The sequence below is a fragment of the Oxyura jamaicensis genome, chromosome 3 (genome assembly GCF_011077185.1).
Source record: "Oxyura jamaicensis isolate SHBP4307 breed ruddy duck chromosome 3, BPBGC_Ojam_1.0, whole genome shotgun sequence".
In the NCBI taxonomy this organism is placed as follows: Eukaryota; Metazoa; Chordata; class Aves; order Anseriformes; family Anatidae; genus Oxyura; species Oxyura jamaicensis.
The window spans coordinates 31,771,655-31,790,766 of record NC_048895.1 but is presented as its reverse complement, the minus strand read 5'-3'; the positions used below and the strand labels follow the sequence as shown (position 1 = coordinate 31,790,766).

The following is a 19,112-nucleotide window of genomic DNA, read 5'->3' as shown; positions in this document are numbered from 1 at the left end:
GTGCTCTTTTTACTTTATTTCAAAAAGCCACTAAAAGCTTGCACGGTCATTCCCGAATTGGCATTTTAAATCATGTTTTGCTGCTCCACATCCTCAAAATTACATATATCAGAAATAAGTCAAAAGAGAAAAGCTCTTTTTTAAACCAAAAATTATATTTAAGCTCCAGCTATCCTAGTAAAGCTGCAGATTTTGCTTGATTGCTATGCAGTATTGTGCGTTAGTTATTGTGGCAATTCATGATCTATGGATACACATTAGCACCTGTTACCTGTCAGAGCTTCTGCCGATCCCACTAAAATCCAGGACTATCTCCAGTTCCCTCAGCTTTGTAAGAGAGAAGAAAAATCTACGAGGAGCTGGGGAGCTGAGGAAGCTAGGACTTTTTAGCCTGGAGAATAGGAGGCTCAGGGGTGACCTTATTGCACTCTACAGGTACCTGAAGGGAGGCTGTAGCGAGGTGGGGGTTGGTCTATTCTCCCACATGCCTGGTGACAGGATGAGGGGGAATGGGCTAAAATTGCACCAGGGGATGTTTAGGTTGGGTATTAGGAAAAAATTCTTTACTGAAAGAGTTGTTAGTCACTGGAATAGGCTGTCCAGGGAAGTGGTTGAGTCACCATCCCTGAAGGTCTTTAAAAGACTTTTAGATGTAGAGCTTAGGGATATGGTTTAGTGGAGGACTTGATAGCATTAGGTCAGAGGTTGGACTCTTGGAGGTCTCTTCCAACCTAGACTATTCTGTGATTCTGTGGTCTTGTGTGTGCTGCGTGTAACAAAGTTCATGGCCAAGCCCAGCATTCATTAAACAGGAAATTCATATGGGCCAAATCTCAAAGCTGTTATTCAGCCCTATACTGTACCAAAAGTCTTTTTGATTTCAGCAATCTTATGAACTAAAACAAGAATCTTCTCTCACAAAATCCAAGGTTCAGCTCAATGACTTAAGATTACTTTTCTTCCTTAAGTGAGGGCTACTCCAGGATTTGACCTCTTATCATCAAGAATAGGATGTTTAGCTACTTGGGACTAGCATGCTCAACAAGAAAAAAAGTTAAAACACAATCTTTGGTCTTCTCTATTTCATGATAAAGTCTCAAGCAAATTGGTGCAGCACACCATTGAGTGCAAAACAGAGAACTACACTAGGAGAAAAAAAGATACATGTGACTAAGAATTTACCTTGGGGAAAAAAAAAAATACCCGCCTATGCTGCATAATTTATCATCAGCTTAAATAACTCATACATCAACTAATAACTCCGCTGTTCACTATTGCTCAGTCTGTTATGTCTAATACCTTCTCAAATAGTCACGTTTATATCAATTATACAGCTTACTCACCAGTCTGGATGTTAGAGGAGTAAGAGAAGTGATTTTCAAAGCAAACTTATCTGGAGGTAGATGGAAGCTTTCAGGCAAATTCTAGGTCCAACATTTTGCAATAGATTTAATACTCCTGACTTACTCTTCAAGCACCAATAGTGATCCATGAGATATTATAGTAGAGACATCACACTGATGGTACAACCAAATTCTTACTGAAGGGATATGAAAAACAAATTATTGTTTCCAAGTCACAGCAAATGTTTCAGACTTCAGAAAGAACATAGATGAGTCAACACTGACCACACTAAAATCCAAAATCCTAACTACATCAAAAACCTTGAATCAGTCTTGCAGATTCTTCACATCTCCAGAAATAAAGCCAATCATTAGACACTCATATTTACTATGCTTAGTAATCAAGGGACAGTGCCTTTTCTTTAATAAGTGGTTAGAGAAAAGCTCCTAGAGATTACAACTAGAGCTAGCCTCTGTTCTATTTTACACTGTACACAGTCCTCTGCAGACCATGGTCCTGCAAGGGGTGCAGTGCAGACAAGACATGCACAGGCACAGAAGAATCTAGAATAAGTTGTAATAAAGTAGTACTCAGAGATTGATCACTGAGCTTATAAAGAATATTATCAAAAATATTATCACTGACTCTCAATAGTCAATAGTGATTTTCCTTCTTTCCGCCTTCCTGGTTCGATACTACATAGAATTTAAAGAGCATTGATTGTTGTACAAGAACAAGCAGGCTTGTATTTAGCCATTAATCTCTGAAGATCTCCAAAGTATTAAGAGGAAACTGGATATTAGCAATTGCTTTCAGTGCAGCAGACCCAATCCCTGCTCAGTTCAGATACTTGCAGTGACGCCCAGGTTAAACATGCCCAGAGAGTAGGGTGGGGGTATAAGTAACAATCTGTTTAACCCTCCCACCCATCCCACCCCTCCCCAGAAAGGGAGAAATTGGGAAATCAAGTAACAATTACACACAGATGGAATTTTTACTCTGAGCTTTGAATGAATACAATGAACCAAGTGGATCTGGCCCAGCTGCTTGCTATGTGCACGTACTCATATAGCCCTTATCAACCACTTCCATTTGCAGGTAGTAGGAGCAGGAGCACAGACACCCAGAGGTGTGAACACAGTACACAAACTGGAAAAAAGGTACTGACGTCCATCATTCAGGAAAGATGAAAGAGTACTTCTGAGGTTTTGTTTTTCTGCAATCTGTCTACATTTGATACCACAAAGGCTTTGCATTCCAATTTCAGGTCCTTCTTCTCTGGTCCTTTTCTGCTCCAGATCTCCTTTATTCCACTCCATTCCTACCATCATTGTAGCTCTAAAATGCAAACAATTCCTAATCTTGTTTTCTTGTGCTACATTCCTCCATCATGGTATACTCACCTTCTCAATTCTTGGTGAAGCTCTGATATATCAGAGCAGCAGCTGTTCTTTAAACAGAAGACACCAAGGACTCTACTTCTAATCACAGGGTTCAAAGAACCCATTTTTTGCTTCCAATCCTCTAATGTTATGAAACAGGGTCTATGCTACAAGTTTAACAGAACTTCTCTGCAGTTTTCTTTCTTTCAAAATCCCTTTCAAATACACCCATACAAATAAAGCAGTAACAGAATGAGTTTTCTCTAAAATGGCATTTAACTACTGACACATTGCAGTGACTGACCAGACTTTATACACAAGCATAATTATATTTTCCATTTAGCTTGAGTTTACCTGATTCTAGACTTCTTTTAGTTTTTATACCAAAGACACCTTCCAGCTCAGAGGTCAAATTCAAATAGATGTTGATCTGCCTGACATGGAAGTATAACGTGAGAGAATAACATTTATTACAATTCCATCAGGAAAGTGTTTTTTTTTTTTTTTTTTTTTTTTTTTTGTAGAGGAAAAGAAGTATACAAAAACTCAGAAACATGAAGTCTAGCTTTTTTGCTTTCTCTCAGTTCCTCTAAACTGCTACATTGTCACCTTTGCAGAGGAATTTCACTTCCTTATCTATATGATCGGAATCTATATTTCAGAAATTCTATTATGTTGTAGCTGACAGTTCCATAAAGTCATAGCATCATTTCTTCATTTCTTCTGGGAAAGCTGTCCATCCTCCGCTGCCACACAAACACCACATGCATGCATACCCCAAGAGCACTGAAATATTTTGATCACTATTTTTCATACAACTCATGGGCTTTTCAGACTATGTTACAAGAAACATCTTGGAGGCTTGAAGCAATATTACCAAGGAAATTAGGATTTCCAGCAAGGTATTTTTCACAATATTTTTGCAGAAAAATAAGAATTGGTGAAACTTAGGGGGACGCCAGTACACACATGTTGTAGCAAAGTGTTTAATTGATTGGCAACATCAGATTAGAAGCTATGGATTAAGTTTTCATATCTGAATTGCAACCACACACCTAATTTACCTCAGTTTGAATAGGACCAGCATTCTGCCTATTCAGGGAATTAAGTCCAGTGCATCTGCACAGAAGACAAAAAAATCCAATAGACCCTGAAAATCAATAGAGATTTGACCCAGAAGCTGACAGCCTTAGACCCAAACATGTCTGCAAGAAAACACGAACCAGACCCCTGAAAATGTAATGCCACTCAAAGAAAGAATGTAGCCTTCCTAAATCCCATCTTTTACTGTGGTTAGTCTCCTTTGCTTCAGAGAAAGACCAGAGGACCCTAAAAAAGTCATTATAACTTATCATGGGTAAGTTTTCCTTTTCATGACCCCATAGATGACAAGTGAAATCCCCAAAGCATGGCATTATTAACCATAGTTTTCTTTCTCCCTCTCTAATAAGCACCAGCAGGAGACATCTTTGCATCGGATGCGATAGGAAGCTGAGGTTCAAAGTCAGACCACTCAGGAACAGATGTTTCCTAGTGGAAAGCTATGCATGAGGATTGAGATTCTCAAAAGGAGCCAAATGATTGTTGGGTGCCTTCCCGTGATCAATTGTAACACTGTAATCATCATTAGTAATGCTACAAACCCAGACACTTAATTGTACAAGGTTGAGTTAAAGCTGTCTTTGTTCTGGGATCCTGAAGTCTGAGCTCCATCATTACAGGAATACTTGTGAGAAACTGAAGAGTAATTTCTCAGGTGGAAAGCACCCTGCCACTACGTTCCAGTCTGATAAGTAATGGTAAGAAGTCAATACTGCTTCAAAAAATGTTTCTCCAAGCACATCCTGCCCGAGTTTTAAATATATTTTAAACCATAGTGAAATATTATTTGAAGTGATGTTCTGTTTTGGAGATCCTGTGGGCAAAAAAGCAGTGGCATAGTGATGAAATTTTTAATTAAAAATTTAGTATATGACCTATTTTATAACACTTATTTCTAGACTCACAGATTCATTCCATATTCAAAGAGTGGATGCAAAGTTTTGGAATAACACTTTACAAGTAAAAGTTGAATCCCTACATGAAGTACAAAAATTGAAATCAGCGTTGACCGCAGATTTGAGATCAGCCCTCAATAACCCAACAGCTGCAGACTGTGGTTATCATCATGTCCTATGGAGTATTTTTGCAGATGCTTCATTGCATCAAACTGGAAAATCTGATTTTTTGTTAATTGTACTTTCTATTGTAGAGAAGGTTACGGAGACAGTCATTTCCTATTATAATTTTACAACAGCAAAACAGCAGTTCAAAAACTGGCAGTTCCTACATGTCAAACATCAGTGATTACTTGGAAAAATCATCTGCATTTTTAAGGCTCCTTCACACAATTTGATCAGCACAACAGACACTTAAATCTGTCCTAAAGCTGGTGATGCCTCCAGCATTTCCCTAACAGAGGGCAGGGCAATTTTAGCTGTGTCAGGCCACGACAGCTGCCAGGCAGTCTAGTCCAGGCAGGGAACAAAGTCAGGCAGTACAGTAATGCTCTCTCATCAACAATCCCAGCTATTTCAGGATCAGGATAACCTGGCAGCTCCTGCAACTGAATGGGGTAGGAAACAGGCAGAAAGGCAGAGGGGAAAAGCAAGCAATTCCACCGAGCAGTGCTGCAATACGCCCAGCCAAATGCCTTTTCTTCGGGCAAGTTAATATTGAGACTGCACACTCTGTGTCAGCAGCAACAAGCTTTAACTTGTCACCTCTGTCCCCCCGCTGAAGCAGAAATATTTTTAAAAGGCTCGGTGCATTTGTTGATTTTGTGCAGGTGGGGATACTGTGGAAATTCCACCTGGATTCAGATGAAAGCCACTTCTTAAAGCAAACTTAAGGGCTCTGATATTGCTGAAAGCCTCAGCAACACGGTAATGCCTTTCTCAAATAATGTGGCTGTTTGACTTCCAGGTATTCAAATGAAGGTTTTCTGTCAGTGGCCTCAATTACAGCCAGACAGCCAAACCATACATCAAGACCAGGCTTCAGGTCCTGACTTTCCCACCACTCTTTCCCAATCACTCTGCCCTCTCCCTCCCAGAGAAGCTGCAACACTAACTCCTCATTACTCTTCAGAGACATGCAGGTAAGTCCAGATGCTCCTGAGTAGCTGCAGCCAGTCACATTCTGCAGTAGCCCATAAAGCCATCCTGCCATAAATTAACAAATACCTCTATAACTTTAAGGGCAGAAGTAACTACTCCCCCCATCCCAAGTAGACACACACCCTTTTTAGAACAGAGACATTTGAAGCCTCAGACTGGAAGACCTATATTCCTTTGCTATGCAGAAGCTTGATCAGAAATAAGAATTTATTTTGCAAGGGCAGAAACAAACAACAGATTCCAAGCAAGAGACTTAACTGTATAAGTGTTCTAGAAAGATTTGAAAAAAGTTAATTCACAACCATAAAAATATAACACACTACTAAATAATAAAGACATTTCAAAGGATGGGAAGGAACAAGTTTTCCCCAGTGGGGGCGGAGGGGGAGGGAAAGACTTAGAATAGTTCACTTGGAAGGGACCTTCAAAGATCATTTAGCCCCAGCTGCCTGACCACTTCAGGGCTAAACAAAGTTAAAGCATATTATCAAGGGTATTATCCAAACACCTCTGGAACACTGATAGGCTGACATGCATTTCTATGTTCCTATGAAATACAACAAACTCTAGAAAAACTCATTTCTCAAAGAAATACTTCAAATTAATAGCTTTTCACTACTAGCTCCAACAATTCTTTACACAATAACATCTCGGAGCTTTAGATGAAGATCTGTGAAGATCACTGTACAACAGAAAACTGAGCTGGTCCTAAAATTACTCTCAAGTTTCCATCCAAGTTTTGCATTTTATTTTTTTTTTAAACCAGAAGTCTTCCAATAACTTCACATCTTACAGCATGCAACTATTTGCTCACTTCAGGAAATAAGACATGACAGAGCATCATCATTAACTCATTCTGTTTTGCACTAAAGTTTTTCTTATGAACTTGTTCTTCAGAAGGCAAAGTTTTTCATAAATATTGGTAACTTCAAACTTTTCCATTATGCCAAAAATTCTCATGATTTACCAAAACAAGTTCAAGATAAATAGCTGCAAAACAGTCCAGCAATAGACAGCTATTTTTGGTAAATTAAAAGCTTCAAAAATGCCTGCTTTTATTTTAAAAAAAATTAAAAGACGACTACTAAAAAAGCTCTCTTTGTAGTCCTGGAAAGCAAAGAAAGTTTGATTTCACAAAGTATTTTATACATTTTTTCCCAACCCATTTTGATCATATCCTGATGTTTTACACATATAAGAAAAAGTTCTAAGAGGCAGCAGCCCCTCATGGTTTGTGTGTCAAAATCGTCCCAACAGAAGAAAAACTGAAATTCTGGAGCCATTTTCCTACTTACAGTATCCGTGTCTTAAAATAAACAATATACAATAGATAATAACCTGCATCTACTCTTCCACCACAGATACTTCTGAGGTCACCATTCTCTCCATTAACTGACTTTGGCTAAACAAGATGAGGCTTTTGGGGAACATGCTAAATTCAGGTTGTTGCAATTCCATTGCCGCTTCTTCTTAGTTTTTCTGAACCAAGGACTCTGTACACACTGAACATTTTGCTGTCTGCAGCAATTAAATAGCTCTGTCCTTCTGCTATACTTAGACACAAAGTATTCTCCATCTCCTACAGGTGTAACAGAGTTGTGTTCATTTGATCAGAAGCCTTAGTGCACCCGTTCACACTGATAATATTTAAAACACTGGGTCAGAAACTATCTCAGCTAACAGCTAGGAACCCTGGAGGACAAGGCAAAAACCAAGCACTGTGTACAAAACCTCTTATTTGAGTCACAATCACAGGATGGTTTGGATTGGAAGGGACCTTAAAGATCATCTAGTTCCAACCCACCCTGACATGGTGAGGAGGGGATACCATTAGCGTTTGAACTAACCTGTTACTGAATTTCTTTCACTTTTCTTTTCAGTTGCTAAATGCCTTCTGAAAACCAAAGCTCTCTGAATCATTCAGCAGTGTTGCATCTACCAGCACTTCAGTGTGGTGGAGGTCAGCAGCACCATGTTCCCAGAGAACAGTGAGCACCAGACAAAGCATCCATCTAAAACCACTGGGGACCACTTTATTCTTCAGGAATTTTTCATTTTAATATTCTTTAAGGGCACTGGTGATAAAGCTAAGAGGTCACTGCAGGAACAAAAGTCCATCATCAAGCTCAAGCTCTTAAGATGGCTGTATCCAACCCCTACAGCTTAGGTAGGGTTTTCAACTTCAAAATTAAGGAAAGAGGTTGTTACTTTTCTTACTTTACTTTACTTTTCTCATTATTAAAGCATAAGAGCTAGCCAATTTTTCAGCAGGCAGAGAGGAAGCAATTTCACTGTAGTCCTTTAATGTCCATCTTAGTTCAAAACCATCTTACTGGTTCCTGAGAAACCACCCCTGTGCAAGACCGGGACTAGCAGAGAACCAGGCTCTAGCATTTTAGATCTAAAACTGAATTGTAAAGCTCAAATCTGAAAGTTATGTTTGGATCTACACTCAATTCAGTTTTCTTCTGTTACTTTTTAAAGCTATAAAAATGTGCTCTAATATGTACCATAAGCAAACAAGTTGTGAGCCAGACTAATTATATGACTCGTGCCCTTTGCTTAGAGCAGTTTTAACTCATCTCTAAATTCCAGTCATCTGTTTCTAATTCAAGTACATTTCAATTTCCTCACTCAATATGAGGAGCAGCAGCACCAGTGCTCACCAGGGGCCCTCGCCAAGTGCAAATAAGAGTCAAGAAAAATCCTGGTGCTCTGCAAAGCAAGCTGGCCCGGCAGTCCCCAGCACAGGCATTCAGCAGCAGTCAGACCTCACAAAGTACAGGGCAAGTCACCCACATTAGCGTTGTTGCTGATGAGTATAATTTTTAATATTAAATATCAATTATTTTTGAACAGAAGTTACCCAAAAAATTAAATCAGGCAATCAGTTTTCCCCTCTGTTACCACTTGATATAGAAAGCATGCTAAATGATACTTAGCATCTCCATCGTTTGTTGCTCTGCTTTGATGCATCTTTTCCAGCAGCAGCTGTTTTTGAATCCTGTCAGTTGCTGTACCTAAATGTCTATGCGTGAAGCCTGCAGAGGTGAACACCAACACAGGAGGTTATGGGACTGGAAGGGGAGAGAAGCACAGCTGTGTGCCTATCAATCTATATTACTCTAGCTCACATTGTACAACACTTTCTTTTGTTTCAGGATAAGAGGATAAAGTGCAATGACCTCCAAAGGGGTTGTGCATTTGTTTTCCTCTGAGGTGGGGGGGGGGGGGAATCTGTATTTCTATTGTTTATTTTGAAGATGAAGCTGTGCCTAACAATATTTCCCACTTCAAATGTATGTAATCTATAGTAGGGCTTTTGAATTTTCTCCTGGAAGAATCGATTCACAAAAATCATGAAGTAGGTGAAGGAAAATCCAGCTCTCATACACTTACTCTGCAGACTGAGCTGAGAGAAAGACTGTCCCACATGTGAGCCTTTCCTGGTAGGATATGTAGCTGCAAGAACAAAAACTGCAAACAAACATTCTCATTGCAGTGGGAAGCATTCAACAGAATGGACAGCAGGAAAACTACTAGTCTATTCCAATTTTCTTTATTAAAGGTTTCATTTATAAAGGTTTCACTTAAAAAAAAATCCCCCAGTTGTATTATTTTAATAACAGTTCATTAGGGGAAGTTTTGATTCATTTTGCATTTACTCTCAGGAATCTGTTATTCGTTATTTTGCATTCAAGTGTAAATTAAGAGGAAATAATTAACTGCATCAAGACTTTTCTGAATTGGAGTCCCCCTAAGATTTTCTTCATGAGATTTCAGTCAAAGCACTGGTTAGGAATAGAAACAACATCTGCAGCAGAAAAGGGCAAAGGCGGCAGCACTTCTTTGCATACTTGAACAGTTCTGTGATTTCCAGATAACCCTGCATGAATCAGCCATAGCTTTGTCAATTAAAATTTGAATTTTTAAAATATTGTTAAGCTATTGCTGTAGGAAAATGGAGTCAAAATGAGCCAAGTCCAGCACTCTCATTTATTAGTATCATACGACCTAGCTAGCCAATTTCTCATTCAACTATTAACATATAAGTCTCAAGCATTATTTCTCAGCACACATCTCACAGAAGTATTGAAATCCTGAAGAATCCATTAACAAATTTCTTTTGTTAGATTATCACAAATAGCATGCTGCATACCTAAAAACAGCTTCACATGAAATTGGAGCCATGTGCAAAACCTGCAGAGTCCAAAATGAAGGGGGACACTCAGCTTCTGAGTGGTAGCAGATGTAAAGCCCTTGCTGTATGGCTTCCAAGCAAAGCATTAAAAGGGATCTTAATTCACATTTGCTGGCAGATCTAGGTGCGCACTAACTGAACACCCCCCCACCCCCCCTCCAAGTTGACTGCTCCCTCCCATCCCCTCCCCACTACAGCATCCCCACTGACAGCAGGCACAGCTGAGTAGGATACATGCACTCTCTCAAATCACCATTTACTTCCGGCACAGAAATGTAAATAAATTGGTAGAAATACCATTAGAGATACTTATTTGACATTCTGCACACAGCCAGAATAACACACAGTTAATAGCATTCAAGAAATCTTCCCATTCAGGCAGTATTCAGAAGGAGAGAGAGCCTCACCCTGACTGCTGCCCAAGCTCCCACATAAGAGATCCACAAAACAAGACACGTTTCTTCAAAAGGCTGAACAATGCTCACACACATGGATTTGTAAGAGTACAGGTAATGTTGCCATCTAGTGACTCCTGCCATAGCAATATTGGCAAATTTTTGACTGGGCTTTATCAAGTATCCTTAACAGTTATACAGCTTTCTCTGGTCTGGGGGCCATAGCGAGTGAATTGGGGGGGGGGGGGGGGGTGCAAACTTTTCCATAACATACCAGATTACAATAGGGACTATGAAATTATTTTTTAAAAAAATCAAATCATTTTAGGGTCTCTCTTCCATCCAGCTTCTAGAAAAGCAGTTGCAACCCTTCCTAAGTCTGCTTGTGATCAAGGAGACAACCCATGAAAAACTAGAGCTCAATAGATTTAATCTGTAAAAATCTGTAAATTCATTTATTTTCCTGGCACCAATCTCCTTTCCTGGCACCTTGCAGCACTATTTAGACTGCTACAAAACAATATTTTGTAAAATTCAGTTTGCAAGGTATAAATGGATAAAAAGAGCATAAGGTAGTCCTCTTGTAGTGTGCAGGCAGAGCAACCCTGGCAGCTGTGCTACATCTCCAACCCATTAGCCAAGCTTTAAGACTTATTACAAGTCATTCACCTCAGAATGACAGAAGTCTCAATTTATCAACAAACCTGTTGCAAACACAGCAACTAGAGACTGTGCCATTCCTGATGTAATTGTGGCAGAGCTGTGATCAGATCTGAAGCGTCCAGTAATCGATGTTTTTGTCTGTACACCATAGAAGACATTTCCTTTCTCTGGGGAGTTTGGTGCAGAGGTGATACAAGGGAGCTTTTCTGTTCATTTTTTGTTGTTGTTGCTGTTCAGATTTTGTGGGGGTTTTGTTTTGCTTTACACCAGGGGAGTGGTAGCAATTTCTCTTCAACAGACCCATACTAGAGGCTCCTGGGCAAAACAAAAAAAGGACAACATCAGGAAAGAATTTAGTATGAAAGCATAACCACCACACACTGGAATAGGTAGAGTGCTACAAATAGAAGCATAAAGACAAGCTGTAAAATAGGTGGCTGGGCTACAAATAAGTGAGAGGAGAGCAGAAACAGAAGAGGACAAAATTAAAGAGCTTTAACGTAGCAAAAAAAAATAGTAAGGCAGGGAAGGGACTCTAAGAGAAAGAATGTGCAGTCTTGGACAGCAAGAGGAAAAGTGCAATTCTGAGTATCTAGGAGACAAGCAAGGCAAGGATCCAAGTGCAAAGAGCAGTTAAAATTAGTTCAGAATAAAGAAACACCTTTGACACTTATGGAATTTGTTAATGTCTCACTATTAGGAGGCAAAATTAGAGGACTTCAACAATGCTGCTTCATTCTGTGTCTCGCACTGACAGCAGACACTCACAGGTCTGTTTCATGGCTTAGTCAATAGTGAGTGCACTGCAGACAGCTTCTGCTAGGTATGATTTTAATATAAAGTTGCTTGGAACAGTCTCAGTGCAGTACTTTCATATCATTCTTGCACATGGATAACTTTAACATCAGCTGCATAACTCGGAAAATTGAGAAACCCTAACTACGCCTACATTTCAGCTGGACTAGCAGAAAAACTCAATGCCTTGGGAAATTGGTCTGGTCTTTTGTGTCACCCCACATTGCCACTGGCCCCCAGCTTCCTCATGCATTCCAAGATTTATTCTGTTATTCTCAGTGAAGTTTGTTCTACAGTTTGTGATCACACCAGTGCACTCACTCATATGCACACAAGCCTTGGAAGGTCAGAAGTCACAGATGTTTTGCTAAATACACAGAACCCATGACTTGCATGAGATCTGTGTCTTACTCATAATGCAGAGAAACATATACAATTCTGCATATGGAATGCATCACACTTAACTCATTTAAAACATGATTCACATTTCTCATCCCACAGCTCATCCCACCTATATAGTGACTGCTATTGCTATGTTAACATCCAGCTTTTTTTAAAAAAAGCTTATCACTACAAAGTACTATACCCCATAGATGAAGCCTTGAAGGCATGACCAATGAAGAACGTACAATTTCAGAATAGAAAAGACTGAACAATGCAGAACATTCATCTAACACTTGTATCATACATATAGCAGGCATGCATAGATCTCATTTATGAACTACCACCCATATTGATGTTTATATAGTACAGAATCAAACAAAGAATTGCTGCCTCAGAAGACTTACAGCTTAATTCTCCTACCAATCCTTAGGTCAACTCAGCCATAGCAGGCAACAATGACACATTCTGAAAGCAGAAATGGGCTCCTGTAAAGACAAGAGAGTTTTAAAATGCACTAAACCTACCCTCAGGGAAAGTTAAGGATGCCCTATGAATGCTCTAACTTAGCCCTGAGGTTTGTAGTAGCATTTCATACCCCACCCTTCCAGTTACAGCTTGTGGAGCACAGAGCTGTCACATCACACTTCATCTGAGATTCTCTCTACACAGGGGGAATGCCTACATATCACGTTATGCCACCTTTTGTGGTGTTTTGTGAAGAGATAGCAGCACCAAAGGTCTTTCTGCACTTAGACTTATTTGTAACTATGATTATCTAAGCTGGAAGTTGATTTTCAGAACTGGAATTCATAGTTTGTTTCAGCAACTAAGCCCTGAGCCCTGGAGAAGTAGTACAGTGTTCCTACCTCCCTTTTTGCTTCCCTTTATGCAGCGCATAGTCTGTACTAATATACCAACTTTTTATGCTAAATCATCACATTAGTGGCACCAAAAATCCATCAATACTGAGGAAGACTGGCATATTCAACTTTTGTAAGAGTTTTTTTGTGCTTTGTGTTTTTTCTCTTCCTTGGTGACAATCTAGATGGAGTGAGATAAGTCAAATGGGGAGGAATAGATGACACTGCCAAAGAGAAAAGCAAACTGAGCAGAGATGAAGAGGCAGACTTGGAGAAAAAACACAGCTGATAGAAAAGTAAAGGAAGGAGAACATTAAGTAGCTCAAAGATTAGATTAAGATTCATTCCAATCCAGATAAAAACCTGCAGCCTCCAACATTTTGCTTAATTAATATGTGGCTTTGCTCCTCAGAGTCTGGCAAGGTGACTGTCTTTAGAGGTACCACACGTCACTCATCCCACCACTGAGGGTGTGACTCAGACCACCTTTCCTGCCCCCCAGCTAAGTACTATGCTCTGACTGGGCAGATAAGAGGGATTAGAAAATTTCAGCTGTAGTTTCTTCCTTCCACTGTGAGAAAGCATTTACAGAGTGTGTCCAGGAACCCACCAGGCACAATACAAGGCTACGGATCTGAGCTGCAGAAACATTGCAGCAGGAAGGCAGAGGAAACATGCAGCTTGAGAGCAACTTCCTCTACCCCAGAAAGCAACGTGCACAAGGTGACACGCAGTACCTGCAGCATGTTAACTCTCCTTACATCATGCCTAGAGTGATCCTCACATCCAGACAAGACTTTAATGACCTCTTCTACCTGACAGCTCTGAAGAGCACATGGCTGATATTTCCTTTGCTATGGAGGAGAGGAGCACAGCTGCATCTGCAAGAAATCAGGCTGCAAAGTTTGCTCTCCAGATATAATTAGACCAGTTTTAGTTAAAATTTAGTTAGGTATATTGCGAGAGACCCCTCTTCAGAAAGATCAGTGGAGAAACTCAAGGGCTTCCCTCTTGATTATGAGGTGACTATGAAGAGGTATTTGGCTTTCTGAGTTGCTCTAGCAGACATGAAAACTAGTAGTAACTGATCAGAATGACTAAAGAAACTTCAGGTTTCAAAACATACTTAGCATTGAAGTACATTAGGACAGGAAAATAAAGGAGGAGAAATTTACTGGAAAGAAAGAAAAAAGGTCCCAACACTGCACAAAAATAGCAAGGCCTCCATTAGAAGAAATTTAAGTTTTAAATGAACTCATGTAAACATGCATTCATTAAAGGAGCAAAGGCTTTTACAAGCACTAGAAACACCACCACAAATTGAAGAGGGGAAAAACACGTAATAACAGGAAACGTTTTTTGCTTCTTCGATCTGTGACCATACAGGATAGCCTCGAAAGAAGTGAGCTAAGATACTTAAAACTGCACTACATGAACAAGGGGAAAAAAAAAGCTGTACAAATTTGTGCCTAGGGACGGTTTTTGCAAGTCTTCCACTCCTGGATGCAAGCACAGAAGGATGGGTTTTTACAAAAGCAAGGAAAAGCTGGCTTACAACCCCCACAGACACCCCTGTCTGCTCAATGAAGAGAGGAGGTCAGGCAATTCAGATGCCCATGTGCATGCCTTGCAGAGACCAGGCCCATCACCATAACCAACACATTTTCTGTTCAAGCTTTTTTCTTCCTTTCAGTTCCTATAACTTTCATAAGGGTGACTTGTATTCTTTTACCTAACACTCAGGCAAGCTGTGTGCATATTATACAGTCAATACATCCATAAACCCAACACACCAAATGTTAGAGCAGCTTGCAAAAAAACTCATTCAGGCGAGCCCTAATTAAAAAGAAAAGAAACCTTTGCAAACAGTGTGTCTGTGAGAGGTGAAAGGTCCCCACGCTGCTCGGTGAGGAAACACCAGGGCCACCTTTAAACTTTAGAGCTTTATTAGTGCCTTTGTCAGCAGCATGTATCTGTGTGTGTTGTGTTTTAATCGAGGCCCTGAATTTGTCTGTGACAGACTCAAAACAGGAAATTAACACCCTGCAGTGTGGCGGCAAAGCCTCAGAGGAAGCAGCAGTGGGGTACATGAGGCCGAGGATGAACAAAGACCCATAAACATAACGTCACCCATAAAAGTCACACTTTAAGGCACAGGAAGGATACTAAACAACACTTGGCTGCACTACATGCTTGCAGTAAAAAAAAAAAAAAAAAAAAAAAAAAAGCCTCAGGTTGAGAGGCAGAGCATTTACAAGGCAGTTATTTTTCTGAGTATTTGCTACGGTTTTGTATTTTGAGCAACAGAGTTCAAAGTTAGGCATAGGAAATACCCCACAAGCTCTCAAATGTTCGGTTTCCACTTGACACGTGGCTCAGGGCTAAGATACTGCTTTTTATCTACCTCCCTGTTTATTTGGGTTATTTCCTATTCAGAAGGGGTTCAACTTGTCTGCAGGCAGCTGGATGGATTTCTAATGTTACCATGGTATTGCTGACCTTTAACACGGGGCTGTTAACGTGACCTTTGCTTCTTTCCATTTCTACAAGGATGTTTCAGTGTAAATAGTTTGGAAGCCAAATAGCACCAGGAGATTCTTCCTCTCAGAGATGGGAATGCAGCAAGCCCAGCGCTGAGGGGAACAGAGACAGTGCTGAGGGCAGGCAGCTGACAGCCAAGGAAAACCAAAGAAGTATCTGGAACAGGTTCCTACAGCTGAAAGATAGCTGGCAACTGACTTTCACAGCACGTAACTCTACCTGCAAACAGCCCCATCTCCCAAGGAAATGGCACAGGAGACTGTCCACAGCCTCAGAGGCCCAAAGACGGGCTTTGCGGGGCACAACATCTGATAGCTGTTTGAGTGGGGTAACAGAGCCCCAGGATGAAGAAATATTGGCAATATTGCTTAAGATCACTATTGTAACTCCCAGGATTTTGAAAGTCTGAAATGTTGTCACAAACAGGGAAGAAGTTAACTTTTTAAGAAAACCATGTATTTTATAGCATATCAATTAAAACAATACCAGACAACAGCTAATTTATGTTTTTTAAAAACAGGAGAAAACCCACGGCTGTAGCCTTTATCTAATATATTCTTTGCCTCAAGCAACTGTTAATACAGTTATATAAATTCTCATTCTATTAAATGAAAGGCAAATCCAGTTTCATGGGGCAATAGGAATTGCTGTTGTAAATTAGACCAGTGTGCAGCCTATTGAAGTGAGAGGAACTTTAAAAGATTCCTGCCAGACTCCTCAGGCATGAAGTGATATTTTGAACACTGTAACAGTGGCTAGGAGCTTCAGGAAAAGGTGTGCATTATTGAGAAAAGTTTTGGTCACAGTGGGAATTTCCTCTAATCCTGCACAGACTTAAAATTAAGTTTTCAAGAGAGACCAAATAATACCCTAAATTCCATTAAAATTTGATGGGATTTATGTGCCTAACTTCCCAATTCTTTCTGAAAATCTAGCTTTTATGTTTGGCTTATGCTGTAGAGAATGAGGGAGATATTTCTTGTACAACTCTAACAGCTCAGATTGTACACAAGTAATCCAAACCACCTGTGGATTGCTGGAGTGAAAAATTTATGGTTGTCCCTACACACACACACAGCTTCCTTTTTTAAAGCAGTTTTTTTTTTGTTTTTTGTTTTTAATATATTTAGGCTTCAGGTAGACTATGAGAAGCACAACTCTTGGGTGAGCATCTGAGCAGCCACAAAGCTACTCTAGCTTTTAGGTTTGGTGGCTGGTCCTGTCAGGCTGCTCGATGAGCAGCTGCAGCTTGCTGTTCACAGAGAAAGACAGATATGCAGAGCAAGCATCAGCTGCAGAGTCCCCAGAGTCACCAGCTAGGGAAAACAGTCAGCTTGGAGCTCTTGGAGCTACCAGGGGCAGCACAGAGGTGCTAGATCAGCTTTGGGTATGGCTCTGGTAATGAGGTGGCCCAGAATTTCCACCCACTACTAAAACAAAATATTCCACAGAAAAACTGCTTCATGTGGATCATCTGGAAGTGACCTAAGATGATAAAAAAAGGATACAGCTGAATTATTAATTTAAATCAATATCATTTTAGGAATGTACAATTTGTGAATTCCTCCTTAAAAAAATACAAAAAAGATTAAAACACTAGAGCATCTTGAACATGCAAGGTCTAGGCGATACTCTGCTCTGGCTGATACTGATGCAAAAAGACAGTGAGAGGAAAGTACCGAAGTAAATATAAAAGCGTTCCACTACCAAACAGGAAACAAAGAAGCACCAAGAAGCTATACTGTTCATTGGGGATCTGTTCAAATGAGATGGTATTGAAGAGATTCAACCCAATCTAGCGCACTGCAAATATGAATTTAAAGACATGTAAGATTGAAATAGAACCTAAAATTAGTACAGGGTGTTTTGTCTCTTCGCTCCATATTTCCGTCCTACGTAGTGAGATCATATCACTGCTAGAGCCAAATGCTCTCTCGTCGCTGTTGCTATGAAAGGCTAACAGAAGCTGCCAAGACCTCTAGTGAGGCATATTAAATGAAAATCTATATAAATTTTCCTACCGCTCTTTCTATCACTGTGGTGTGTTTTACAGTGTTAGCATTCTGATATGGTAATTACATACCTGGCAAAGAGTAAAGATTGTGCCTGATCTCACAATAAACAGCTGATAATGGAGAACGTACAGTGCTAGGAATATTCTGAGTAGAAAACGTGAGATGGGAATTGACTGCTATGAATTTTTAAGGGGCTTATGTAAAAATTAAAAATGGAAGAGACTCAGTTACCTCTTACTGTTGAAAATAATCCAAATAAATGCCCCCACATCCAAACAACTGAGCAATCCTAGAGTAAAATCTAGTGTCAAAAGGCTAATTAAGCCACCTTAATTTTAACAGGTGTAGAAACTTAAGAAAAAGCTGTTTTCAGCAAATTAAAATGGTTTGCAGTTTTATGTTGTTTCAAAGCCCAGCAACAATCATCTTTGGATAAAAGTAGAAAATACATCCCAAGAACTGAAAAAAAAAAATCAGCAATTTTTGTTTTTAAAGTATTCTATGAGAAATCTATTTTCAGCCAGCTAGCACTTGTTGATAGACAGCCCTACAGCTGCTCCGGCAGCCTTCTTATTCCTGAAGTAGGCACAGAGACAAGAGTTAAGATACATCCACTCTTAACAGCTACACAATTGCCACTGGCACCTGGAATTCTACCATTCCTTCAGTTTCTCTGGCCTAAATTTATGTAACATACAAAGTTGCTCAGATAAACTGGAAATACAGTAGATCTGGCAACACTATCCAAACCGTGCCTTCCATTCACCTCTCATAAGGAGGCAGGACACAAGAAAACTAGATACAGCCCAAGGAAGCAAGCGTAGCCAAGATCAATGCAACTGAACTGGACTGCATTTTTGGCTCAGATTATTTTTGCTGGCTCTAACAGACCCAGCGATCCTGCTCCTGAAATCTTTGCAAGTTCACCCAGCTTTTACTTTAGAGAGCAAACTGATGCATAAGCCCAGGAGATAAACTGCATAAACCTCAGGACAACTTTCCTTCTTCAGAGGAAAGGCATAGCAATGCAATGGGCAATCCCTAGGCGTCTGTTCAGCTTCCCCCCTTTGCTGGCATGTTAGACAGAAGTGAAAAGGGATAAGAAGAGAGAAATAAAACATTAAGCAAATGAAGATTAGATAGGTAGAAACTAAAACATATTTAGTGTTTGTTTTTTTTTTCCCCCACTTAGTTTACAGATTTTGCTTACACCCATTTCACTCCCTTTGGTACATTTTCATCTTCGAGACAAGGCCAACATATACAAGCCATCTAAAAGACAGGAAAAGGATAAGAGTTAAAGCATTTCACTAAGATCACTCACTGTCAGGAGCAAAGCTGCAACTAGAATACAGGTTTCCACTGTCCTGGTCT

General features: G+C 39.9%; 1 long non-coding RNA gene across 2 annotated transcripts in view; it reads right to left on the bottom strand.

The window, feature by feature from the left end:
* Window positions 1-1,435: 1,435 nt before the first annotated feature.
* The window catches only part of LOC118165293, a 31,736-nt gene continuing 14,059 nt past the window's right edge, over window positions 1,436-19,112 (bottom strand). Inside the window, exons 2-4 of one of the 2 annotated variants that reach the window (XR_004749967.1) lie at window positions 13,920-14,063; window positions 12,727-12,807; window positions 1,436-2,682 (exon numbers count right to left, since the gene is read on the bottom strand). This is a non-coding gene — a long non-coding RNA (uncharacterized LOC118165293). The remainder of the gene's footprint in view (window positions 2,683-12,726; window positions 12,808-13,919; window positions 14,064-19,112) is intronic. The other variant, XR_004749968.1, reaches the window with a different exon arrangement.